Source organism: Gavialis gangeticus, unplaced genomic scaffold, assembly GCF_001723915.1.
Source record: "Gavialis gangeticus isolate Ggan-Ray unplaced genomic scaffold, GavGan_comp1, whole genome shotgun sequence".
Lineage (NCBI taxonomy): Eukaryota > Metazoa > Chordata > Crocodylia > Gavialidae > Gavialis > Gavialis gangeticus.
In genome coordinates this window covers 50,497,082-50,523,272 of record NW_017728992.1, presented here as the reverse complement: position 1 = coordinate 50,523,272, position 26,191 = coordinate 50,497,082, and the positions used below count along the sequence as shown (strand labels likewise).

General features: G+C 43.7%; 2 long non-coding RNA genes across 7 annotated transcripts in view; one reads left to right on the top strand and one right to left on the bottom strand.

Annotated features, from left to right (window-relative positions):
- Positions 1-21,050, top strand: part of LOC109301218 — a 126,137-nt gene extending 105,087 nt beyond the window's left edge. For 2 of the 6 annotated variants that reach the window (XR_002098477.1, XR_002098475.1), the window contains 3 exons: positions 2,672-2,755; positions 14,164-14,296; positions 18,578-21,050. This is a non-coding gene — a long non-coding RNA (uncharacterized LOC109301218). Of the gene's footprint in view, positions 1-180; positions 1,726-2,671; positions 2,756-14,163; positions 14,297-18,577 lie in introns of those variants that run through there. The other 4 variants (XR_002098474.1, XR_002098478.1, XR_002098480.1 and 1 more) reach the window with 4 other exon arrangements.
- LOC109301213 lies at positions 12,398-17,290 on the bottom strand. Its single transcript, XR_002098471.1, has 3 exons — positions 17,167-17,290; positions 16,564-16,874; positions 12,398-12,478 (listed from the first exon to the last, which is right to left on the bottom strand). It is a non-coding gene; the product is annotated as an uncharacterized LOC109301213 (long non-coding RNA).
- Positions 21,051-26,191: the final 5,141 nt, after the last annotated feature.

Genomic DNA, 26,191 nt, shown 5'->3' with positions numbered 1-26,191 from the left:
GTCTGGAACCAGCTTCCAAGTGAGGTGGTGCAGGCTCCCATCCTGGGGGTTTTTAAGAGGAGGTTGGATGACCACCTTACTGGGGTCGTTTGACCCCAGTGCTCTTCCTGCCATGGCAGGGGGTCGGACTAGATGATCTGCTCAGGTCCCTTCCGACCCTAGAAACTATGAAACTATGAAACTACTGAAGCACTTGCTCTCTGGCTCTGCTCTTTGACCTTCTCTGCCTGGAGAAGTGAAGCAGATCAAAAAGAGACTGTGCTTTGCCTGTGCCCAATGTGTTGCTTAGCTGTATGTGCTTCTCTCCTGCACTCTCGCTTCTGTATGGCTCTGACGGACAGAAGCAAGAGACTGAGGGACCACAAGCTCTACCCCTCCCTCTTAGCAGCCTGAGCAGTGGTTTTACACTAGCTAGACTGGTTCAGTGACTCATCCGACTAGCAAAGCAACTTTGTCACTTAAGGCTACGACAAGCTTTGGCCTCAAACAAAGGTTTGTATGAAACACAGGCTTGTTATGAGAAGATTATGAAACTGGGTGTACAATTTATTTTCTACCTGCATAGCAAAATCTCTCTCTTTTTCTCTCATGCACATGCACACGTACACCCCTGGAACATCTTGAATAGGGACATTTTAGGTAATTTGACAGTAGTTCTCAGGACAGTGGGACACAATCTAGAAAGTTTATACTGTCCAAGTGAAACAAGAATACATTGTCCTTTTATCCTGGCTAGGAAGAGATATTCAGAAAGCCAAAGGCAGAATCAATCTAAGTTATGCGGTTTTCTGTAAGCGGCATAGTTTAGACTGGTATGGACACAAGCGGCTTCTGGTTTCTTTCATCAGTCCACACGATCATTTTAAAACCATCTCCATATCCTATCTTTTCTTTCACCATTTCTTTCTATTCAGAAGTGTGTCTGGCATGACAGTTGTTTTCTGGCAGTGGTTGATGAAGGTTTGTTTGCATCCCAGTGGACATGTAAGAGTTAGGGTCAGGCTGACATGAATAGAATGCTGCATGGCAATATTTGCAGCTGTGTGCTACTCTCCTGTTGAGCACTGGAGCAGCAGCAATTAAGATTCAGGCCAGTGCCTTTAGAGAATAATGGTCCTGGTTACTTGAAAATATTAGAATAATTCAACTTTCTGCAGTTGCTAAGCAGGAAAAAAAGTAAACAGGGAAGAATAAGTGCAGGGAGTGGTGTTTTTGAACTGGCATAGTCAAGAAGGGCTATCAAAAAAAAAGATCCCTGGAAATCATGTTTGGATGAGTCTTCAATTCCATCTCCCTGCATGGAGCAGGATTTTCCTTCGCAAAAGCCCTTCTAGCTTTAAATCATCTACCCTTGTTCTACTGTGCCAAAGACCTCCCTCAGAGGATAATTTCATCGTTTGTGTGCCCCTGCTGTAGAGATTTGCTTCTAAAGTTCAGGGTATAATTTTTCTCTGTTATGATCCAATCTATTTCTCCAATCTCATTGGCTTCCATTGGAGCTGTTAGTGCTGTTATGCTCAGCATATCCAGCCATAATTAATGCTCACTAGGTTATTCCCAGTCACTGAAAATTCCATCAAATCGCTATTTCCCGTCCTACCAGAAAATCATCCTATTTTCATTTCAGTGGCAACTTGCAATTATATGCATGGATTCACAGGTTTTAAGGCAGAAGGGAACACTCTTTCAATCCATTTTGAACACTTGATCATGGTTTTTCATTGAGTAATTCTGGCAATGGAGGATACTTATTCTTTCTTTCTTTATAAGAGCACATGATAAAGCCCCAAAACTTCTGGTTGTACCAGAGCATGTTTTTTTAGAAAGTTGTTAATAGCTGATTTGAGGTTCTCAACTGATGAGGCATTTACCAGTTCCTGTGATAAGGTGTCCCAAGGATTTGTTGTCCTTGCCATTAACTTGTATTTTCTTTGTAGTTGGAAATCTTTTGACTTCATTTTTCAGCCATTAGATCTTATAATGCCTTGGTCTGTTAGATCAGGGGTGGGCAGCTATTTTGGGCGGAGGGCTGCTTACTGAGTTTTGGCAAGCCATCGAGGGTTGCATGACAGGCAGCCAGGAGCAGATAAATATTCATTTGCTAAAATTTTTAGGGGCCCTGTGGGCCGGATAGAATGGCCTGGTGGGCTGCATCCAGCCTGCAGGCCACATTTTGCCTACCCCTGTGCTAGATGAGAGAGCTCCACTAGTATCAGATATGAGAAAAATTGACTAAATTCAAAGGTCCCAAAGAGTCATAGGACTCTAAATGCAAACAAGGGTGTGAACTTTTCCTCTACCAGCTATTCCTGTTAAGATTTGTGAGTGACACATATTTTTTTCACCACGTTGAAAAGAAATGAAGGGAACAGAACAGGAGGTAGGAGCAGAGTGGGCCTGATCTCTCCCTGCTTCTCTGGAATGGTTTTGGAGAGTGAACTAAATTGGAGGAATTCAACTTTGTAAAGCATATCCAAAAGTTAGCAGGTCATTCCCACTATGCTGTAGCATCAGTAGAGAACTTTGAGTTTCTTCCAGAGGTTTGAATGTGGGAGGAGAGAGGGCTGAATGGCAGGTCTAATGAAAACTAGTCACAGTTCTGTACTGAACTTTTATAGCACATCTCTTGGGTTATGTACTGTATTTTAATATGTGACTTATTGATTTTTAGAACAATGTCACAAAATGCATGATGAACGATGGACAAACAAAATTAAAGTCTTTGCAATTTTTCCTGGACTCTTCCACATCCCTGGTACGTACTGTTTCTCTTGGGTTGAGTGTGCCAGTCATATCCATATCTGTTTCCTTTGGCTAGGGGAGAAGTTGAGCCCATGAAATACTTCAATTGCCTTTCTCTGCTTAATAAGATGTTCATATACAATCAACTTCTTCAGCTTCTTGGCTTAATTTTGGTTCATGGTAAGATATTATTATGCCATGAGGAATATCTGCTCTTGTGCCCCCACGCCCCAACTCCCACCAGCTTTTAATACACTTGGGCTTGAACTAAAAATACTGCATCTAAGCATTCCTGAGGCTCGGGACGAATTGAAATAGTCTCAGTCACAATGGTATGAAACGCTCCTGAAGGGGGGTCAGCCTGAAGTGCTATTGTTCTCCACCAGTCTCTGGCAAGTATGTGGTTCATTGGATACCAATGGCAGCTTGTATAAGTTTAAACCACCTAAAGACTACCTAAAATTATCCTGGGATCAGGCCTGTTGAAAATACCAGAGGAACTAGGGAACCATAATTTCTTCTCATCTCAGTCAGAGCAGATCTCAGTACAGAAGAGAATCTTAGGGCACAAGTCTAAAGCGGCAAGCCAGTTTTCTGAAAGGAAGAAAATGTACTTTGTTACTGTGCAGAATTCCTTCAAGTTCTGACCATGTTGCAACTAAACCCAAGGTCAGAGGGAAGATTGGACCTCTCTCTAACGCTGCAGCAAAGGTGGCTACATGGAGTTCTCCTGTGTGGTCTGCTGCAATTCACACCTTTGTTACATAGGTGCAACCTCTGCAGATGCCAGACTGCAGTATGGCTGTTTGCACCAGGATGGAGCAATGCACTCCAGAAACTCTTCAGGTAGTACTAGAAGTGAAGGAACTACAATCCGTTCTGTTGTATGGACTTGAGGGAAGGGGGTTTGTCTCCTGGCAAGCTGGCAATAGAGCTGTCAGCTAAACAGAGCCTGGGTGCATTCTCATCACAATGGGGAGCCTTTTCTCCAAGTGCAGCGTACTCTCACAGCAAGGATACAGAAAGGGCTTGGCTCCTTGTAGAGTGCTGGCACAAACAGCTCCCTGAAACACTGGCAAGTTTTAAAGTTTTGTCAGATGGGAACAGTGGTGGAGAAAGGAAAAGTGAAAGCAGATGTTTTCCCTTACAGTTTCTTCATATTCATGCAAGAGGGGAAAAAAATAGACAATAAAAATGTCATAATCCCTGATCCCTATGACTTAGAATTACTCCATGAAACCTAGTGTTGTAAATCCTCACTTCCATCTCTGCAGCTGTGGGTTCTGAAGGGGTAGGGCCATTGTGGCACTTGAGGAGTATGTGTTTTCACATGTTTGTGAGTATAATCTGGAGGAGGAAATAATTCTAGAGTTAAAAGCTGTTACACTGCTATAGGATCTGCTGCACGTAGAATTTCTTTGGTGATATATCAGTAAGAGTGTGCTGATAGTGATTAGTGCAATTGGAAATCTTGGGTGTTGTCTATGATTGCAGTGTCTATGATTGCAGTTGTCTATGATCGGCCTCTTGAAGGCTCAGATCAAGTGTAGACACACCTGAACTAGCCTTAAGCAGTTAACAGCATCTCATGTAAGTCTAGCAACCTGTGCTGAGCTCTGTGCTGCCATAGCTAGACTGTTAACAGTCTGTGAGCTAAGCTGGTTGAGTCTACTCAGCTCACTGCAAAGCAGATGACCCTTTATTCTAAATGGCTTTGGTAACAAATGGTAAAAGACTAGATAGATCAAGAAAATTTTGAATTCAGTGAATTCACTTTTCACATCATAAAGCCTGCACACCATATTCTGAATTCAGACACCTAAACAATACTGAAGAGTGCAAGGCAACCATATTCAAGAATATATATGTGAATGCCTGTGTGTCTCAAGTCAGAAAGAAATTTAGACAGAAAGGTTGCTTGCAGACGTTAAAAAAACTGTCCAAAACGGTGCTTTACTTCAAACTTGGTGTGCTCCTGTGCCAAGTCCAACGCGTGCCCAGAAGAGGCGTCATGTTAGTTGGACCTGGCTCACCCAACATCTGTATAAATTGGTCACTTTAGTGGGGGGGTTTTTTAGCACTTTTATCTAATAGCTGATTGAATCAGCTTTAGATAAAAACCCCCAAAAGCCCCACTGAAGCGCCCAATCTATACACATTCTGCAGAGCTGGGTCAAAGTAACATGCTGCTTCTTCCTTTAAAGGGCATTTTTTTAGACATCTGCAAACGGCCAAAATGTCTAGGCCTAGGGAAATCTGTGTTTGTAAAGCACAAGAACTTATAGTGTGATTACACTATAGGAAGCGGAGTGTCTTTCTTGACCATACCTACCTTACATAAACATATTTCCTCACGTACCTGCAATTCAGGTGAGATAGGAAGTAAAAGCAGTCCATAATCTGATAAGAATTATAACAACATACCATTTTCTCTTCTTTGGCTTCTGTAGAGGGAGTTGGGCCTGAGCCACTAGTTTGGTTGTGGATTGGAGTTTTTCCTCAGATACAAAGGTCACTTAGATATCCTAGGGGCCTGTTTTTGATTTCAGGAATACAAGCCAATTAGGGCAAGTATTTTAGTATTCAGTACATGGTATAAGTCACTACTACTACTATTAATCAGTAACTAGGAGCGTAGAATGGATAGAGTAGTGCTGTGTTTCTCAAATTTGGGTAATGTATTCCCATGGATGTGCAGTGAACTTCTAGAAGGTGTGGGAGGGGAAGGAATAGGAAATTGGAAGAGGGGAAAGGAGGAAATGAAAATGGAGGCAAAGGAAGGAAAAAAGAAAACAACAACAACTGTACCATATATTTTGGATTGTTGAATGGGTTACTATGTGGTTGTAGTGACAAAATATTAACTATTCTGCAACAGAATCATAGTACACATGGCTGTGTAAGAAACTTTAAAAAGTTTGGGAACCAGTAGTTTGGGAGCTAGTGGACTGGACATTAGACTGGTATTCAGGAGACTTGAGTTCAGTTTCTAGGTTAGCTATAGACTTTCTTGTGTCCTTAAACAAGCTACTTTACCTAGCATATGTCTCATAGTTTCATAGATTTAGGGTCGGAAGGGACCTAGTAGATCTTCTAGCCCGACCCCCCGCCAGGGCGGAAGAACAACAAAACCCCAAAACAAAAACGGGACTCAAATGAGTCCAGCCAGGTAGGCATCCAGCCTCTTCTTAAAGACCCCCAGGGTAGGGGCCAGCACCACTTCCCTTGGAAGTTGGTTCCAGCTCCTAGCCGCCCTAACTGTGAAGTAGTTTTTGCGGATGTCCAATCTATACCTCCTCTCCATCAACTTGTGCCCATTACTCCTTGTTATGCCAGCGGGCGCTAGGGAAAACAGCGTCTCCCCCAAACCCTTCTGGTCCCCCCTAGTGAGTTTATAGACGGTCTCCCAATGCCATGAGGTGCTATGACATTAAAATCCATTAACAGTTGTACAGTGTTCAGATATTATAGTCACGGGGAGCTGCATAAGTCCCTAGCTAGAATGACTGGCTTTTTAAAAGTAATTTTTATATATATGTCCTAAATTTGGTGATTTGAATTAAAGCTATGGCTGACAGAGCACTTTTGAACATGCTCTGTGGGGCAGGCAAGTGTGCGCATGTGAGAATTCCAGGGGAGACAGATGAGTCTTAGTAGAACTAGGGGCTTTATTGTGCGTGCTTCTGCTTCTGTCCCTACACTAGTATAGTACTTTTAAAGCCATTAATAAAGGCTTTTATTAGTTTGGAAACTGTCCTTGTTCTGCAGAGGCTTTTGTTTGAGAGTGTTTGTTTTCTTCTCCTCCCCTTGATAGGTTTTGTTTTAGGACAGAGTAGAAGGACTCCTCCAGGATTCAAAAATATTCATGCTGCGATGCAAGTACTGGGAGAAGAGAAGAGTTTGCTGTGGCAACCTGATTAGCTGGGGTGAAATGGTGGTGAGAAAGAGAGTAAAAGAGCACAATGTTCTTTTCTTTTTATGGAAAGTGATATATCACTGTAGACCACAGTAATCCAAGGTCTGCTGTTTGCTACTTAGTGATTTGCAGACAGGCTCCATTTGTGCTGCACTGACCATTTATGCAGCTGTGGTGGACCTGGGGATGTCAATTAATCATGATATATGCTATGAGTATACCTTATGCGAGATGAAATCCATCATCCAATTAAGTTTCAATGTATGTAGATGAACTTTATATTGTATGAGTATACATTTGTACTTAATATAGTAGTTCTTACTCTACCTGGGCTGTTATGGGACAGCAAAGAATTTTGGAAACACTGACCAATCCATCCTTGATGGTATTATACCTATTTTAGAGATGGAGAAAATGAAGATTACATTTAAATATTTATAATTTATTTTAATTATTGAGTGCTGTACAGACACAGAAGAAAGTAAAGTCACTGATCCAAAGTGTTATCTGTGTAGACAAGGACAGAAGATGCCAACGTCCATGTCAACCATGATTGATCCAGTAGGCTCACCTTCACTCAGTCAGCCTCATGGTTTCAAGGCTCTCTTGGGATATGTCTCTGCTATAGCCCAGTTGAGCATGTCTGAGCTATCTAATCCAGTTAACTTGAGTAACAACAGCAGTCAAGTTGCAACAGCATGAGATTCAGTTCAGGTTGTACAAGCCCATTAGGGTCCCTAGGTGCATACCTGGGTTGCTAGTCCATAAGGAAGCTTGGGCCACTGCACCTACAGTGCTATGGCTTCCCAGACTTGGGTAGATTGAAACTACCTGTACTGCAGTCACACCTCCTGATTCCAGGAGACATGCCATATAGGAGACATACCATATAGGAGACATACCATAACAATAAATGGCCTCACTTGTTCTTGGTAGTGTTGAGGTGATGATGTAGCCATGATGGTGCAGGAAATATACAAGAGGCAAGAGCTTTTGTGGGTGATATCTAGGGATCTGGGTTTTCCATTCACCATGCAAAAACATGGTAGAACCTGGACTTCCTCATTTTAAGGAGAAAAACCTGGATTTTCTCCTTTAAAAGAGAAAAATGCAAGAAACAGTGGGTTTCCTCTGGCAGAGTTCCAGCCTTCAAGGAGCTGAGGGGAGCGGGAGGAGGGCAGTCAGATAGGGGGTACTATATGCATATGCACATGGCTGCCAGGCAGCTTGGAGAGCAGCTCCCTCAGGTAAGTCTGGCGGGGTGGGGGCAGGGGGAGAAATAAGGCTCCCATAGTGATGGAAGGCTTTGGGGCAGGGCTGGGGCTGCCCAGCCCAGGCAATGCTTGGGGCCCAAGGGCTGGAATATGTGGTTGCAGAGCCTGGGCAGGAAGTGGGATGGGGGCACGGGCGGCTGATCTGGGGGGGTGGAGGAGACTGTTTCCCTGCTGCTATGTGTACACCTTGGGCGGCATGGTGGACACGTGCCCCCCAGATCTGTGTGCAGGCCAGAGAGGGGTGTGGGCTGCCCACTGCCCTGGTGCTCTCTCCCTGGGGCCTCTGCAGCCCAGTCGGCAGGACCTGGTGTAGCAGGGCAAAGTGGGGCCGGGTGGGGAAGTTTGGTACTGTTGCAAAGACCCGTGCTGCCCTAGTGAACTGCCCCTGCCTGCCTGGCAATCTGTGCTGCCACCCCCGCTGCTGCCGGGTGGGCAGGGGGCAACTCGCCACGCGAGATGGAGTTTGCAGCAACGACACTGAGCTTCCCTGCCCAGCCCTGCTCTGCTCTGCTATGTCAGATGCCGCTCACTGGGCCGCAGAGGGCCCAGGGGAAGAGAAGCAGGGCAGGGAGCCCAAGCCGAAGCCTGCAGCAGGCAGCCTGGACCCACCCGCTCCTTGGGCTCTGCTCTGGCCGTGCAGCCTGGTGGGGAGGCAGAGCCGGGCTTCATGCTCTGCTCCACCTCAGCAGCTGTCACCTCCTGTGGGTGACAGCTGGGGCTCAGGTGCTGCTGAGTGCTGGCAGAGGGCTGTGGACCCAGGTCCCCGGTCCCATAGCACTGGCAGCTGGGGGCCCCCTCTGGCAGGGTTGGGGGGTAGGGTGGCCAACATAGAGGACATTCTGGTTTTCTGCTACTCTGTCCTCTACTGATATGAAACCTGATGCCTTTATGTCCTCTATTTTTCTCTTCAAGATATAAAGGCATTTGGTTTCATATCATTCCACGACAGAGGACAACCAGCCTTTGTCCTCTATGATGGCCACCCTATTGGGGGGGGCTGTGGGTGGGGAGTGAAGTTGGCACAAGCAGCGGTTGGGGCCTGTCTGTGCGTGGAGTGAGGGGTTTTGGGGATTTTAATCAGAGAGTTTGTGGGGTTTTTTTAAATCAAACAATTGTGATTTTTTAATAGAGAAAGTTAGGATCCCTGGTGATATCTCTTGTGGAACCAGCTGCACATGGCTAGGACCGACTTAGGCAGGCTTTCAGAGATATCACCAGGGATTCTGTTTTTTTCTGTTTAAAAATTTCAAATACACTGATTAAAAAAAACCAAACTCAAACTCTTGGATTCCTTCCCAAGCTCCAACCCCTTTCTCTCTTAGGAAGGTGGAGGTAGGGGGAGGTGCTGGGTTTTCCATTTGTTGGGATGCAGGGAATAGAGGGGAGGGGCTTGTGAGACTTTCCCTATTATAAGCCAGAGTTCAGTAATTTGATCTATATTTGGGCATCAAAATATACAGTGTGACTTTTTTCCATAGGAGCTGAGCAACTGTAGTGACTTCAACCACAGACTTTTCCCATGCCTTAGATCTCAGTGTAGGTGCTAAAAAAATAGTCTTCTACAGGGACTTCTTAGACCCTGACAGTAGCAGGGGGCAAAAGGGAGCCAGTTTAATTTTCTTCACTATAAGTGGTTCAACTTCTTAGATTTGGTTGGAGGAAGCGGTTGCAAGAGTGGATTTTTTTCCTCTCCCACTGTCTGATGAGTGTGGACTCTGCTCCTGTCCTTGAACTCTGTATACCTCCACCCCACCTATCCCCTTTGGCTGCCAGCTAAGCTATGCTGAGCAGGGGGACAGGCTCTGGGGGAGGACAGTGACAAGATACAGCTGCTAGCTGCTTCTTAGCAACTGTGAGCAGTCCTAGCTACCAGAAGCAAATCTGTCTGGGGCTGGACAGATGGTACTGTACTCTGCATCTTTTCATCTGGCGATGGAACTGCTGCTTCGGTGGGCACCTCTCCACCCTGGATACCTTTTGCAAACAAACCCCGAATGATACGAAATAAGTGGAAAGTCTAGGCTGATGAGAGAATCTGGAATTGGCTGTTGCTACTTGGAATATTTTTGGTGGTGCTTAATGTTGTGCGTCTCCCAAAGCAGTTCAAAAACAGAGACCCAGAGTCAGGGTTCTCTGTTCTCCCTCTTCAGCAACTTGTGCTGGCATTGAGGACGCATAAATTGGTGGGTTTCCCTGTCAGGGTAACCTCCTTGTAGGAGGAGGATTCCTTGACATAAAGCTGATGAAGCAAGCCTACTTTACTTATCTTCCCAAATGCACTGTATAAATTGGGGCAAACAAAGTACTGGACGATGAATGTAGGTGGGGGCCTAGGCTGAACTATGCTCTGTGCTGCTGGAAAGATTCATGAGTTATAGCTCCAAGGGAGTATAAATTAGCCCTGGGACTTCTCTGAGCTATGATGGTTATGGTGCTGGTCCTGGAATCCAAAGGTGACATAAAGTTGCTCCTTTTATGGGAAGATAGAGAATTGTATCCTTCAGCAAAGAGAATTCAAGGTCCCCAAAGGCTTGAAATCACAGTGGACATAATCTATGGAGTGAGAGGTTTGTGGAGGTGTGAGGGGTGGTGGTTAGGTAAGGAAGTGCAGCAGCAGCATCCATAATCATTTGCCATTATTCAAAATGGTCACAGAGGAAATGGAGCAATGACAGTTTTTTTTCCCCACATAATTGGCCCCTTGTAAGAATTCTCTTACATTTTCTGAGCAATTTCTATAGCCCCTATAAAATGTCTACACCGCTTTTTGTTCCTTTTTTTCTACACAAAGGAAATAGAAAGCACCCATGAGACTTTATTGGAAATACTGCATGTATTCTGGGAACCAGAAAGGGAAAAGAGCTAGTTAAAGCAGTGACAATATTGGCACAAGAACAAGCGGGCATAAGTTGCTCACAGATATATATATATGGGAGACAGATAGAGTGTTTCTAGTCATCAGAGGGGTGAGGTTCTGGAACAGACTTCCCATAAAGGTAGTAGGATGATCATCCAGGTAGTTTTAGGGTGGAGCACGATAAACTTATGAAGTAGATTATATGATGTGGTTGCCTGCAATACAACAAGGGCTGGACTCTGACCCAGGAAGTCCCTTCTAGCCTCACATCCTGCATGACCATGAAGCAGATATCAGTGTAAGCCTTTGCCAAATGCTGGTGCAAGAGCAGGCTTATGTTTCATCCACTAGAACACAGGAATGTATTGAGGCATAGTTACGGGATAGAAACTTGGGCTGAGGCAAATTTTTGCATATTCTTGAGGCAGAGAGCCCAAGCAGTCATGACTGATACAGATGTGTGCTGGAGTGTGGCAGCTCTTTTCCATTCTTCACTTCTCTCTCCGAACAGCCCCTTCACTGTCAGGCTAAGGAAGTAAAGGTGTCCTTGGCAGACAGCATCTTAGCCTTTTCTGCTTTGTAGGCAGCATAAGCCTGCAGTATGGGTTTCTGGTGGTTACTTCAGATCGCGGTTTGTTTATTTTTGGAAGAAGCAGAACCAGGAGCTGATCGCTTTGTGGTTGATCATGCTCCCTGGCTGGAATTGGGGAACGTATCTTGCATTTTATGGCTCACTTGTGTCCTAGCACTTGATTGGAACAAAATGTGGTCCCTGCCTCATATCCACTGACGCTGCAGTCAAGCTGTGCGCATTTTGTTCCTGGCTCAGGCTGGGAACAGCCTCTGGGTTTAACCCATAACTTCAAACATCTTTCCGGGTGTGCCTGTCACTTGAAATCCCTCATGTTCCATTATGAACTGCAAATATGCCTAAAAATGTTGGCAAAGTGATTTTAAGCTGCTGATAGAAACCTGAACAGAGCCACTGCCCTTTCGTTTCTGATCTGGCATTTTGTGGCACACCTGCCAAAAATGTTGCCCCCCACTGGTATAGTTCCTGTATAGAATTCTGTCTTTCTGTATGGATGATTCAACAGAGGATGAAGCTGCACTAGTCTGTACTTGTTTCATGGGAAAATGCTATGGTTTACCTTTTTGGCAGTTCATTATTATATGGTATTCAGGACTTAACACATCTTTAGCAGCCAAGCTGTCAGAACTGAATTGCAGAGAGGGATAAAGTGTATATCCAGAGGGGTGGCATCAAGTTTCCTTGCTGCTTGCCAAACAAACAATGTTGCAGCCATGAGTGGTCCAGCTTTGTGTGTATCGGGGTATTTCTTTCTGTTTTCATTGCACAAGGCAGAGAATGAGCTATGGAATGAATAATTCACTTGGGGCCTTCATTCAGCTGTTAATCCAAGGGTGTTTGCCAGTGATCTAATTCTTCCTCGTATCCCTAGGACAATAGGGAGGGTGGTGGATGGCTTGCTAAAGATGAGACGTTACAGCATTTTTATTCTTGCCACATGATGATACATGGCTGCATTGTCTATGAGTAGGTGCTTAGTTAACAATAGCTTTTCTCTGGGGGAATCGTTTTTTTCTTTCTGTTTTCAGTAGTCTCTGTTCTTCTTCAGCCTTTTATGTTGGTTTTTTTTTTTTTTGCTAATTGGGGCATCCTGTTAACTGGAAAGAGAGTATCTTTAATACTGCTGCCCTCTAATGGTGAAGTGTATCTATGACCATTGTTATGTATTATTCAATGAAAAATTCATCTAGCCGGTGAGTTTTCAAGCATTTTTAGAGTACAAGGCACATCTTTTGTAGAAAGTACTGAAGAACAATTTTCTTTCCCTTTTGTGGTACTGAGGACCTCTTTCCTTCCTCACAATGGCACAGATCTCTTCCCTTCCCCCCTCAAGCTTGCCATCAGTTAGCATCCGCATACCAACCGAAGTACAGCAGCTGCCTGTTTGATGTATATTAACAACCTTTTTGTGGAGTTTAGAAGGGTGGACCAAGGAATAAAGTCAGCACCTGGAGCTCAATCAGCACTCAGCTGGCCCCAATAGACTTGCCGACCACCGTTTTGAGATTCACAGCATCTTGGAGAGAATTCAGACAGATCTGTTTGTGAAACACTTTATTGCACTAGCTGAATCACATTGTGTCAACTTCTAGTTTACTACCAGACGTGTACTAATGCCTGCTCTATTCTCAGAAAGCTATCAGTGGCCTGCCCCAGTTGTTGACTTAAAGGGATTATGCTTTTTTCCAAGCAGAGCCCACACAGCTCATTGCTGAAGAGTTTGAGGCTGTTATCTGTGAGTAAGGTACAGCGTGTTACACTGTCCAGAACACTTGCACAAACAGGTTCCGCAGGAACACCCACCAAACAGTAAAGCTTTGAAATGGCCTGAAGGTATACTGACTGATTTGTGGAAGAACAATAGAAAAAGAAAGAGAACTAGAGACATCTGCAGACTTAAAGTTAATGATTGGTAGAGCATGGAAGACGGTAGTGAACTTAGTCCATTCCTCTAGCAATTAATCTAGCATCTCAGTGGGGAACAAAGGTCACATGTTGACAGGGAAAATGGAAGGTGAATTATGGTTAAGGACTGAAGAGGACTTTTTTTCTCTTCTCGTCTGAAAGTTATGAAACTAAATTCTATGGATCTGATTCTAACTTCATTTAGATTCTTCCGACATCTTGACTTCAGTGATACCGCTGCCTTATTTACTCTAATACCAATCAGAACCCGGGCAACTTAATCAACTTTTGGAAAGATTGGGTAGTATTGTTTTCATTGCATATCATGCTCTTTGATGTGCCGTCTTCTACCTCTCTTTCTCTCAGAAAGAACAAATTCAGATGTTTATGTATAAAACCTACTTTAGGCCCAGGTTTATACATTTTGGAGAGTTCAGGCAGAAATCCTGGCCTTGCTGAAAGTCGGTGAGAGTTTTGCCATTGACTTGAACTGCCACAGAATTTCACCCCTAGTGTTTTTGTTGCTTTCAGCTTTCCAGCTGGACTGAAGGGCTGTCACAAGATTCCTAGGCGGAAATAGGAATTTTGAATCTCAAAAGCAAGCTTTTTACTATTGTAAACATTTTTGTGGAAAACGATAAGAAGAATCCCACATCAGCAGAAGTCACATGTTTTGCTAGCTTTGCCTTTAAAGGGGGCGTGGGGGAAATTCTATTTCTGTAAAGACTGGATCCAAAATGAAATGCTACAGATGTGTAGAAACTTATAAGCCTGTGTAAGACTCACCAGGAACAGAAGATTTTTTAAGATCAGAATGGCAAGGTCTAAGACAAGCCTGAAAATGCTGATTAATCAATTTTCCTGTCATCTAATCCAGGCAGCATTTGGCTTGAAAGGAATCCACAGTGTATAATCAACTCATTATAGAAGCCATTTGAATCAATGTTGGGCATGCAGAATGGTGGAATACAATGCTATAAAAGGGATCTTTTTCTGAAGTGCCATTACAGGTTGGTGTCACCTATTGAAATAGGAACCACACGAGTTAAGTCTTTCTACGTACAATCTCATTAAGCATGAAAACACCACTTTTTTTGGGTGGTCTGTGTAAGGGGTGTCACTCAGATTCCCCAGGCCATTCTGGCACAGAAGAGGGAATGTTCAGTTGCTGTTTAATTAATTAATTCTAGACTTGGAAGCCAGGAATATAAACCAACATTTTTTCTTAGTTGTGCTAGACCAGTGAAAACAACAACCTTAAAATATTATGGCCTTTTCTACCCATACAAGTTGCACCAGCCTTAGTTTTGCTTGTGCCTGAAAAATTCAACGGCACAAGATAACTGCTTTGCATCCGCAAAGTTTGCTTTGAAGGTGTGATTTTTTTTTTTTTTTTAATGGAAGGTGTGATTTATAAACCAATATAGTTAGTTTACTTGTATGTCAACCAAACGTAAAGCCTTGTCTTGAGAAAGTTGCACTGGTTTATCTAAATGCTCAAAGTGATGCAAATCTCCTTGTAGACAAGTGTTTTGGTTTAGCTTTAGCTGATTCGGAGCAGGTTTAAAGTTAACTAAAATAAGCCATGCATAACTTGAAATATGAGTGTCTACATAGAGCTTTGTCCTGTTTTAACAAAAATGGTACGAATGTATGTGGAGGGCAGGGCCTTATGCTGGTGCGAGTGTATTGACCTGGGTGTAAATCAAAGTAGAATTTGGCCCAAGGCTCTATCTTTGTGCCCTCACAGAGGCCTTTGAAGGCAGATGTAAAGTCAAAGTTTAATCTCGTTTGGCCTAACCCTGTCCTCTTCACCCTAAAAAAAGAAAAAACAACAGCCCATTGAAGCCAGAGGATTTTCTCTCATGGGGAAGGTGGTGGGGAGAGGAGGGTGGCAGAGTGAAGAGGGCTTGTCCCTTTCTTCTCTTTAAAAAAAGGAAATGCACGTGTCCAGAGCAGTGCTTCGAGAATAATGTGCTTAGCTTAGTCAGAGACCACCAGCAAATGTTTTATAGAGGCTTGCCAAGATTCTGGTGGCCGTAATTAGCTGCACACAAACGGGGCATGAGACGGCCTACTGGCCTTCCCTCACTTTACCCATGGAAGGGGGACGGGTGAGACTTCCCTGCTGCTGTTCAGCTGTTGGTTAACAGAAAAGCTGTTTTCTATTTGGACTCATGCTGGCGCTGGCGGAACAACCCCTTCTGCAGCTGTATCGTGTTACATGCTATTATGCAACACATCCTCTTACCAACAATGACAAGAGCAATGTAAATCATGCAATCTAAAGGCTATAATTAAGAGGGGAAAGTGCATATTTTGCATTCAGAGACCTACGACCAATTCAGATGAGCTGAACTAGCAAATCTCTTGGCATAGTCTTTAATGAGGAAAACTTCTCAAGTAAACTAAACCTTGGCTGCTTTGCCGTGTTGGGCCAGCACAGTGTGGTGTGTTTTGACCACGACTGTCAAGCTTTGATCTTGGGCAGTTGTTTCCTGGCACAACAGGGATAGGAATTACACCTTGAATGTAACAGGTGCACCTGCAGTCTTAGAACTTTATACAGATTTCAAGTGCCCACAATTCAGAGTGCTCTGGATGGCGGTGCTCATTCAGGCCCATCTCAAATGAATGGCGGCCTGGTGATGGGAAGTAGCAGTGCCTCTACTCTTATAAGATTGCTCTAAGACCAATTTGTCCACACAAAAAGATTTCCCAGGCTTGGTGCTGCTCCCCCTATTTCCTCCCCCCCCTTTTTAAGTCTGTTTGTGGCTCCCTGCAGTGTGAAGATATTGTGGATGCTAAATACCGCTTTAGGGGATGTTGAATCCTATGTGAGATTGTGGAGAGGTTTTAAAAGCTTTAGGGGAAGGGGTTTCCCCCTGCTTATTTTATAACCTTAAGATCTGGTATTTCTGTCTTTTTTTTTTTTTTCTCCCTGGGGAATCCAGTGAAATCTATTAGCTGCTCACTCAGTCTTCTTTCAAGGGGCATACTATTGAATACTTAACAAAGCAAGCTTCTCTTTCAGCTGATTGTTAGGTCTTACTTAACCATCAGTTCATTTTAAAACTAAAAGGCCTGATTCTTCTTTAATTCATTCTTTAAGTGTTAACAGATGAAATTCCATGAGTACCAATGGACTTATTTCTGTTTTACACCACGGGGACATCAGCCCTCAGGCCCCCTCTTCCGAGTTTTAAATGAAAATGGCCTCCATTCCCAAGTCAGTCCCATAGTGCTGCTGTTAGTAACTGTGAAATCATGTACCTACCTGCTGCCCCGGGCGGCTTCCAGAAAAAAACAAAACTTCAGTTTTGAATGTAAAATATGGGGAAGACAAGTCAGCAGAAGACTGTGGCCTAGCAGAGTAGGAAGTGCTACTGCTGTTTAAATTCTGATGGTTCCACGCTTCTGTGTTTAATCTAGCATTTCCCCACCCTTTTTCTGCTAGTTTCTTCTTTGCTCTTCAGGTTACCTTCTTGACACACCACTGAAGGCCAAACTGATGAGGGTTACTCTACTTCATTAATGACGCTCACATCTCACCAATTTGTGTACGATGAGCTGTACCTCACCTCACCCCTGAAACAGGACAAGTGGCCAACTTTATCAGAAACATTTTGCAAACCACAGAACTTGGGGATTAAAGATGTACTTGCTTGCAGTTACAGAGGGAATGTGTTATTCTATTGCTGACCCAACAAGCCCTTTCACTCTGCCCTATGTTCATACCTACCCTTGCCATGGGTTTATCTAACTGAAAATTCAGGGAGTTCAGCAAACGAAAGGAGGAAACCTGCATTGTTATCTAGTTAGTACCACCCTTTCTTTGCCTTCACTCAGACTTCCTGCAGTTAAACCCCCATTCTCTTACCCTGATGTAAGGAAGTAGAGGAGACCTCTTGCAATTGGTAACAGCGGTTTGAATGGAGGGGCTAGGTGCAGGATGTTTCTGTTAGCAGGAGAGAGTGACAGTGAGAGTTGGGTGCTTCTTTGATGGAAACCTGTTTATTTACAAAGAAGATACAAAGTCCTGTTTCTCCAAATACAGTACAAATCACAGTTTGCTTACATTTCCAAGGTCTATCTCAGTCAGCATTTAGCCCCAAATCAAGTATCTATCAAGGGGCATATCTAAGGTGTGCAGTGGTACAGTCACACCCACCTTTGATTCCTGGTCCACCTAAAGTCTAAAATCAATTGCCTAGCAGTGGCCAGAGCATTTCTATTTAGGCAACAGTGGGGGAGACAACTGGCTTCAAGGATCGTTATCTAACTGATTCCTTGTAAACTCTTTGTGTTCGAATACTTGTTACGAAACTTTCACAATAAAAACAATGCTGCTGGAACAATTGGCCACACTAAAAATAAAACATGTCGGAGGTGGTTTAATTGATCACGATAAATTGAAATCTACCATGGTAAAAAGATGTCAATATGTATTTTCAGATGTGACTAACCTAGTGAAACAGCAATTTTTGGCACCATTTTGTGACGTGTGTTTAAGCAATGCATAATGCATACAAGCACCCTTTATTCCACAGGTGTTAATGATCCTCTCTGCTTTTTAATAGTTTTGGTTCCATTAATCAGTCTATGCTTTCTTCTGCAATTCTGCTGTCTGTTAGCTGCTCCTGGTAATGTACCTCCTGAACCTTTTCTCAGGTTTATATCCTGGGCTGGGCATGATATTTGCCAGATCTGTGTATAGGGTAGCAGAGAGGAACAGACTCAGGAGTAAGGCCAAGACTCTGTGTCATAGCCTGCTTCCTGGTGTCCCCCTCGCCGTCACAAGGGAGGGAAGTTGAATGCCTCAGTCCTATACAGATTTCTGCCTCTTCTCCACTATCCAAGTTGCACTCAGGTGATAACCCAGGGTGCCAACCACTTCTCTCTGCATAGGAGCCCCCCTACCTTTCACACTGCTCCTTTGGGAACAGGTAGCAATTGCACTTGACCAGAAGGGTACCCTGCTCCCTTGTACTATTCTATACCTGTGCATAGGGTCATCAATAGCTCTTGCAATACAGAAATAAAACTTTTTTGCAGCTGTTCACATAACTGGTGCAGCAACACTGACAGTATTTCCATGGAAAATGGACTTCCCCTGAGGCCTCGTCAAGTGTTTGATACTTCTCTAAAAATTGCATATTTACAGAGTTTGATGCTGACATCACCAACCTAGCAAATTTAGAGGAACGAATTGTATCTCTTGCGAGTGTATTTATGTGTCGACCTCCTCTCCCACCATGTTGATTATGTGACCAGTTTTTCTGTGTTGTCAGGAGCCAGTTTACTCAGATAGTCCTGTTCTTCAGTAGTCCTGACCTCATCCTCATCCCTGTGAAATCTGAATAGTCCTTTTGTCTACAAAGATCAAATTCAAAAGTTCTCTTCTCAAGTGGATTCTTGAAAAAAAAAATGTTTTTCTTGTTGTGTATTTTCTTTAAAGAAAGCTGATTTATGGTTGACACCAGAGAGAATAATACCTCTTTTATTATTATTTTAAGTAGAAACTCCCCCCCGCACTGTTTCAGTGTCCCACTTCCCAGATGAAGCTAGCTATCTTGCCTATTGACATTTCAGGAAAACTAAGTTATTCAGGCAGTTATAGAGTTTTGCTCCAGTTAGAGCTATGAGTTGAGAAGAAAGTACATTTCAGCTTTAAACCCAATTTTAAATAAGGTCTCGCCCACAGGCTCAAATGGTAAGGAAAGAGACTAGATGCAAAATGTTACACAAGAATCATTGCTACGTTTTGAGCTGCTTTTATATAGGCAATGCCTAAGAATTGCTTATTTGTAGAGTGCTACAGGTCTTGTCATGGATGAGGGTGGGGTACAAGCACAGAATAAAGTAGTGTCCTTGCCCTAAACTGCTTACACTTCAGATGTTCTGGCTTAATTAAAATTGATTTAAAAAAAAATTACCGGGCTGAATCGCACAAAACTCTGTGTAGACTTGTTTGTTGTTTGACAACTACTCTGGGGAAGTTAAACAGCTATAAGCTAGCTGTAAACCCACAGAATTGTGTTGACCTGGATTTGTGCTGGTTTAAGCTAACTGGGTTTTTGAACCTATTTCAATTAAAGTGGTGCAACTTCTGGGTATAAAGCTCATTTATTACCTGGTGTAGGGCAGGTATTGACTGAAGTGATGTGAAGTTGTACCAGAACAGAATGATAGCAGTTTGTATCCATTTTGCATAGATGGAGGAGCTGTTGTCAGCCAGAAAATGCTAAGCAGTTTAATCAGCGGGAGCTATGCCAAGGATCTGATTCAGGGCCACTTATCTCAGTGACTGAATATAATGGATGAAAGCCACACCTTGCCTAGTTAAATAGTACACCTAGTGCAGTCCTGTCCAGCAGTGATTGGGTAAGAAATGGCATTTGCTGGCATGTAATTCCAACTGTACAGGCTTTGTTCTGAGGCCTCACGCTGCAAGCTCGGGACACAAGCAAAGGGTGTGGTAATGTTATCCTGCTTCATAAGTAGCCTTCCTCATGGCCTTGCTACATTGCTGGAGTCTGCACGGTGGTGAGAGCAGTGGCTACTGTTCTTCTAGCCTTTGACAGCCTGTGCCCTGGAGCCAGTTGAGAGAGGGAAGTAATCTGTACCAGCAGAACAGCTAGCACAATCACTTTCCCCTGAAGGAAGGAAGAACTGGATTGGGGCTCTGAGTCACAAACTGGTTCTTGCTCTTGGGGCAGCCCAGCTACGTGCTGCACCTAACATTTCAGCCTTTCCAATTGCTCCATACAGCTATTACAGTATCCAGCCTCTTTTCTAGAGCATCATTCGACTATGGCTCCGAAAATAGGTTACTAATATTAAAGTGAAACTGATTGGAGCACTGGAACAAGACTCAGGAGCCTGGAGATCTGATCTCATCTCTGTTGCTGGCCTGTTGAGTGAGCCATGCCTCTGTTTCCCTTCCAGTAAAATGGGACCTCTTTTGAGGTTTAAAAATGAATTAACAGTGTATAAGAATGAGGTGTTATTTATTAATTATGATGGTGTTAGTAACTTAAATAAATGATGAGAAACAAGCTAGATATCTAAAAATGAGGCAGTTCACTTTTTGTATTGCTCTTGACATGGCTAGAATACTTTTGGATTCTCATGCACTAGTTCAAAGTGCAATGCTATAATACTTGTGGTGAAAACATTGCACAGAATTATTCAGAAGTGAGCTGTCTGTGTCAGAATAGGGATTGTGCCCTTCTCTGGAGCATTAGGATGTAGAAAACTGGCCCAGAATGTAACTGTTTTAGACACATGTGAAATGGAGACAGAGAAAGTTTTGGAAGACTCCATCGTGATTGTTAAGCCTGTGTAATGATGCTTGCAAGGGGCAGGAGAATGAAAGACAGTTGGGCAATTAAAGGAACAATACTTTACAGTGTAGTCCATTTTAATTAAAATGATTTAGCTCCAATGCTAATCAACCTTTTGAGGGAAGAGATTGGAAACATGCATCCTTTGTTTGAGGAGTTAGCGCTCTCTGGATCTGGTTATACCATATTAATGGAGGCTCTCGAGGGCACCTCTGAGAAGTAAAGCCTGTGCCAAGTCCAGAAAAGAGGCAGTGAAGCTGTCTTGGTGTCTTCCTCTGCTGCCACTCTCAAGTTCTCCATCTCCAGTGTGCTGGACAGTGGTGGAGGAGTGCCACCCCCTTGATGGATTTGCTGCCTCATTTCTGAGTGATGCAGGAGGGGGCAGATAGGTTTGTGCTTCGTGGCAGTACACTCAGCAGCACCAAGCAGTGTAAACCAGCCTGATGCATCCTTCAGCAACATCAGGGCTGAGCTGGCTCCAAAGTAACATATTTACTCATATAAAATATGACCCTGATTATAAGATAACCTCCCCCGCAATAACTAAGGGAAAAGGGTACAAGCCTAATTTTCTTATTAATCCCCCTCCTCTCTTCCTTCCTTCCCCCTTTCTTTTAAACCATCTTTTTCATCAATATACTCAATGCTGATCTGAACTGTGAATCATTGTTCAGTTTTTTTTATTTGGTTAAGGGAAGCAGACTAGAGGCCAGGGAAGTTTGAATAAGCCCCTCTGCCTTCTCTGTGAAACTGTTCTCCACAACTGCCAGTATTTTGGGCCTAACCTGTCTCATCTTGTCTCTAGCTAAATAAGTGTCATGACAACCCTGTGTAGAAAGGAGTGGACATACAGGGATTGTTTCATCTACCCCGAAGTACAGCCACCCTGGAGTAGTTTACAGCAGCTGTTAATAGGAGACAGCAACAACTAATGGTTGAATCAGAGCTGTTATTGCTCCTTTTCCCAAGACCTGAAGCTAGTGTGTGGATTCCTCTTATCATTTCAATGAATGTTGGATCAGGCCCTAATGCACTGAAATTAAATTGCAAATGGTTAAACTTCATTTAAACAGAGGGCTGGGGGCCAAGGAGAACCTGCTGGGTAGAGGTAAGCTCCTTTATGGAACTAGTTCGCTGGAACAATACCAGCCACCATCCAAGAACAGCTACATGTCACATCCCAAAATTAAAGGCACAGGCAAAGTCAGAAGGGATTCAGGGGACTCGTGTTTTGTGGACATGTGTGTTTTTGTGCAAGAGACAAGAAACAGAGAAGCAAGGAGGAGAAAGGGGCAGAGGAGAAGCTTGCCTTCTGAAAAAGCATGGGGGAATTTTGGCTGAGGACTGACTGAAATAAGGGGCTTGGCTCTGTGAGCAGGGAGACTGTCTTTTGTTGCTTGATCATGACTGTGCTCAGGGATGGCAGAATTTAGGAGATGCTCTGCAAAAGGCAAAAGGCGAGAGAATTAAAAGGAATAACTGAACCCACCTGCAATTTCTCCGCTGAATGGAAAGAACTCAGAACACCCCTGATTTTTTCGAAGTGTTCAGGTAACACTCGCCCAAATTCGCTGTGTGTTGGAATTTGGCTTGGACACCCTGGGCAGAGGGAGACATTTACAAGCTGTGTTAGCAAGAAAAAGCTTAATGTTGTGTATATTGGTGATATTTAAGATAATTAATAGCATAATAGCATGAATCTGAGGCTCTGATAATCGAGATTAATACCTCACTGGAATGTGTCTAAAGTTTCCTTGGGGACCCTATTGTGCTGTTGCACTTCAGTATGTATGCAGTGATACTGCATACTGGTAATTTGTGTTACCATGACACAGAAGGAGAGAAAGAGGCTAGGGCTCAGGAAGAACAACTCACCACAAGGACTTTTAAAGAGATGAAAATGCATACATTGATATCTTCTGTGACTCGTATAACATCTGCTTTGCTATGTGAAAAGAGCAAACTGAGTACTTGTGGAGATATTTAAAACATTTCAGCTTGAAAGGAGTGACAGTGTGTCTCTTGTAGATTTGTTCAGTCCTGGAAAACAGTGATGGGTTTCCATTCTGTGCCTTGAACTTCTGCTTGTCTCAGTTGCATTACCAGGTGGATTTGAGAGAACTAGTTGATCTCATATTTCTTCCCATTGATTTATGGCTTCTAAGCAACATGTACATGAAGTCAAAAAATACATTAACCATTCTCAAACATCTTTACAGATAAGAAATAACTATCCTGGTTATCAGGATACTGGCACATTGTGGATGGAGTGGGGCTCATGAAATGTTGAGTGGGAGAGAAGATCTTCAAGACAGTCAACTACCAGAATGTGGCTGATACTATGAAACGACCTGACAGTTTAGGTGCAGGTGATTTCAAGATCCCTTTTTTAAACGTATTGAATTTGCAAGGTTGTGCTTCACTGGAGTGTGATAACATTTAAGTTGTTAACTGAACAGCTGTTTAAAACGCTTCACTTCATGGAACATTTCATCTCGCCTTTCTCATGCATTGACTTGCAGAGAGTGTTGTGCACTGGAGAGGTGGTGGAAAACAAGGCTAAGGGCAAAGTGTGGAGGGTTAACAGTGTTAATACAGCATCATTCTTGTATTTGCTTGGATGAGAGAAATACGTATTACATCAGATGAAACATCTCATTCTGAATTAGGAAGTTCTTAGAAGTCTGGGTGGGAGACACTACAGCTATGCTGGAGTTATTGTGCTGCTAAAAGCTTCCTGCTTCCTTATTAGAATTTGTGAAGTGGTGACTCCCTTTCACAATTCTCAAGTTGGGTATCTAGAGAAAAAAATAATTTCATAGACTCATGGTGACTTGTAGCAGGTTAATACTGCCACCGATTGGCTAAAGCAAGATGGCACACAAACCGGGTGCTAACCAGAGAAGACCAGTGAATGACTCTGGATGTGGTTCCCTACATTCCACAAATCTGTTTTTTCCCTACCCATATCAAATAAACAGCCTATGAAATGACAGCCAATCAAAATGTTTCATTTCCATACAATCAAAACTTTTTGTTCCAGATATGATATTTAAAATGTTTATGCTATAAAAGATTTAAACCAAAAAACCCTCCTTTTAAAGTAAAAATTCTAAACGTTCTGTTTCAAAAACGCAGCAGCAGAATATTTTGACACTATTGAAATGCTTCACATCTTTGGAGATATTTGATATCAGATATCACATCCATTTTAAATGGAAATTCACCAGAATGTATACATCTCTCTTACACCTTTCAATTTGAACAAATCAACATTTTCTGACAGAAGGATATTCCACTGGAAAATTCTGGGCTAGCTTCAGAGGTGATTTTTGTATCTCAGTGCAAAGAGAAGCCTACAGCTTGCTTATCTTACCATGAGCATCTCCCTACCCAGAACACTGTAAAAGGTGCCTGTGGTCAGTCAGTTATCATTTCATCCCCTGCCCCATGCTCCTTTCCTGCTGGAAAACAAATAGACATAAACTACTGTGGGACTGAGAACCCCAGTGCCTTGGACACAAGAGTGAAAAAAGGAGAGGAAATCATTTTGGAGGGAGTTGGCAGAATGCATTTTCAGAGGGCCGGCAAATGTGATATAGCTGCCAAGGGGAGGCAGAGTTCCTTCTTTAAAGGTTCTGGTTGGAGCTGTAGTTGCAGCTCCATTTAAACTGCTGATGTTGCATTTGATCCCACATGCTTGAACAGAATACCTTTAAGATTTCTTGAGTCTGAATAGGTTGAGTACCATCTTTTTCTTTGATATACTTTCTGTGCGTAGACTATGTCATCCTTTCATGAAAGTGGGACCTTCCAGTCTAGCTAGCTTAGGTTCACAGGACCAGAGCAGACACCCTAGATCACCTTCACTGCATGCCCTTTTCCAGGTCTCTAGCCATGTAGAAACTCTAGTTTACAGTTTACCTCCCCACCAGCCTACAATACTTAAAAAACTAAATAAAGATTTTGCAAAAGTTCCAAGAAACAGCTACTCTATTTCAACCATCACAAGGCATGCACTTATCACACAACTGGACAAAACTGTACACATACCTTTTCATCTCTGTTTCCTTAACAAGAGGATCGGGGTGGTCAACCTGCACCACATGACCAAAGTGGCGCAGACAGCCTATGTCTGTGACACTGTAAGGTCCCGTGGTGTTTGCTAGTACGCCTAGCTCTTATGGACCTCTCAGGTCTCACCATCTTGTTCACAGACAGCCTATGTCTGTGACACTGTAAGGTCCTGTGGTGTTTGCTAGTATGCCTAGCTCTTATGGACCTCTCAGGTCTCACCATCTTGTTGGGATCTGGATAGGTTGGTGTTAAAGTATTTGTCTTGGAAGGCCTTCAGGGGGTTCTCTCCTACCATGTCTTTGGAAAAATAAATATGTTATCGGGAGTAAGAAGTTATGTCTTGCTTTCTCTGGGACCCTCCTTAATTTTCCTTGTCCAGTTTCCCAGTTCAGGGCTCCGCCTCCCTTACACCCCACCTTACGCCAACCTTAAGTTGTTATCTTCTGCTAACCTCTAAGGTGAGCCACGGTGGTAATTTTTGTCTTAGCTTTTTTACCTTAAAAGAAGAGGATGTGGACCTCACTTGGCCTGAGCTCCAGGTTGTAGTGGAAATTGACTTATGGTCCTTGCTGTCCCTGGGTTACCTTGTTTCCAGGGATGTCTCTGTTTCTCAGTTATGTCACTACTGTGGTCTGGACTCTCAGCTCTTTCTTCCCATTTGCAGGGTCCCTGGCAGACCAGTCGCATCTGGAGGCATCCGGGATCCACGACTCGGCTTTAGGTCGGTACCTTAGCCCTTGCGGCCTTGTCTCTTCTCCAGATGCCCCCTCCTGGTGCAGCCACCACTGCTCCTCTCTGGAGCTGTCTCCTCCTCGGGGCGTTTCTGGGCCCACTGGAAGCCTCACTTCTGGTCCTCCTGGCTCAGCTCCTGGCGGAGCTTTTATCTGTGCCTTAAGGGGCTGGGTAGTGAATTGGTGCTGGCATGCCGCCATAAAGCAGGTCCATGCCAGGGCTAGAGCTGATCCTGGCTCTTCTTGGACCTGTTGTTCTTTTTTTTTTCTCTTTTGTTGCTGCAGCGTTTTTCTCCACCACGGTTTCACTCGTGCTGGGCTTCCAGTTTTTGTCTGCGTCCCGCTGGCTCGGGAGCTCTTTCTTTTGGGGTAAGTTTTCCCTTGGGGCATTGCCCCTATCACAGACACTCAGCTTACCAGGGAGGGGGCAGGCAGCACAGTGGCAGAGAGGACAGAAAGCAGAGCAGCAGATGGCAAAAGGAGCAGAGGCAAGAAGCAAAAAGCAGAACAACAGATTAGGACTGAAAGCAGAGCACAGACTGGTAGTTTAGGCAGGGGCAGTGGATCAGAGTGGCACTCAGGGGTGTGTGTGGGGGGGTGGGGCTTACTTTGTGGCACACCTGACAAAAAGATTGGCTTCCGCTGCTCTAGCTCCCATCTTCTTGTCCCATACAGTCATACTTTCTGCTTCTTTTGCCCTTTCTCACACTAAAATTATTAGTGAGAGAATCCTCTTATAAAGCTGTGGTCC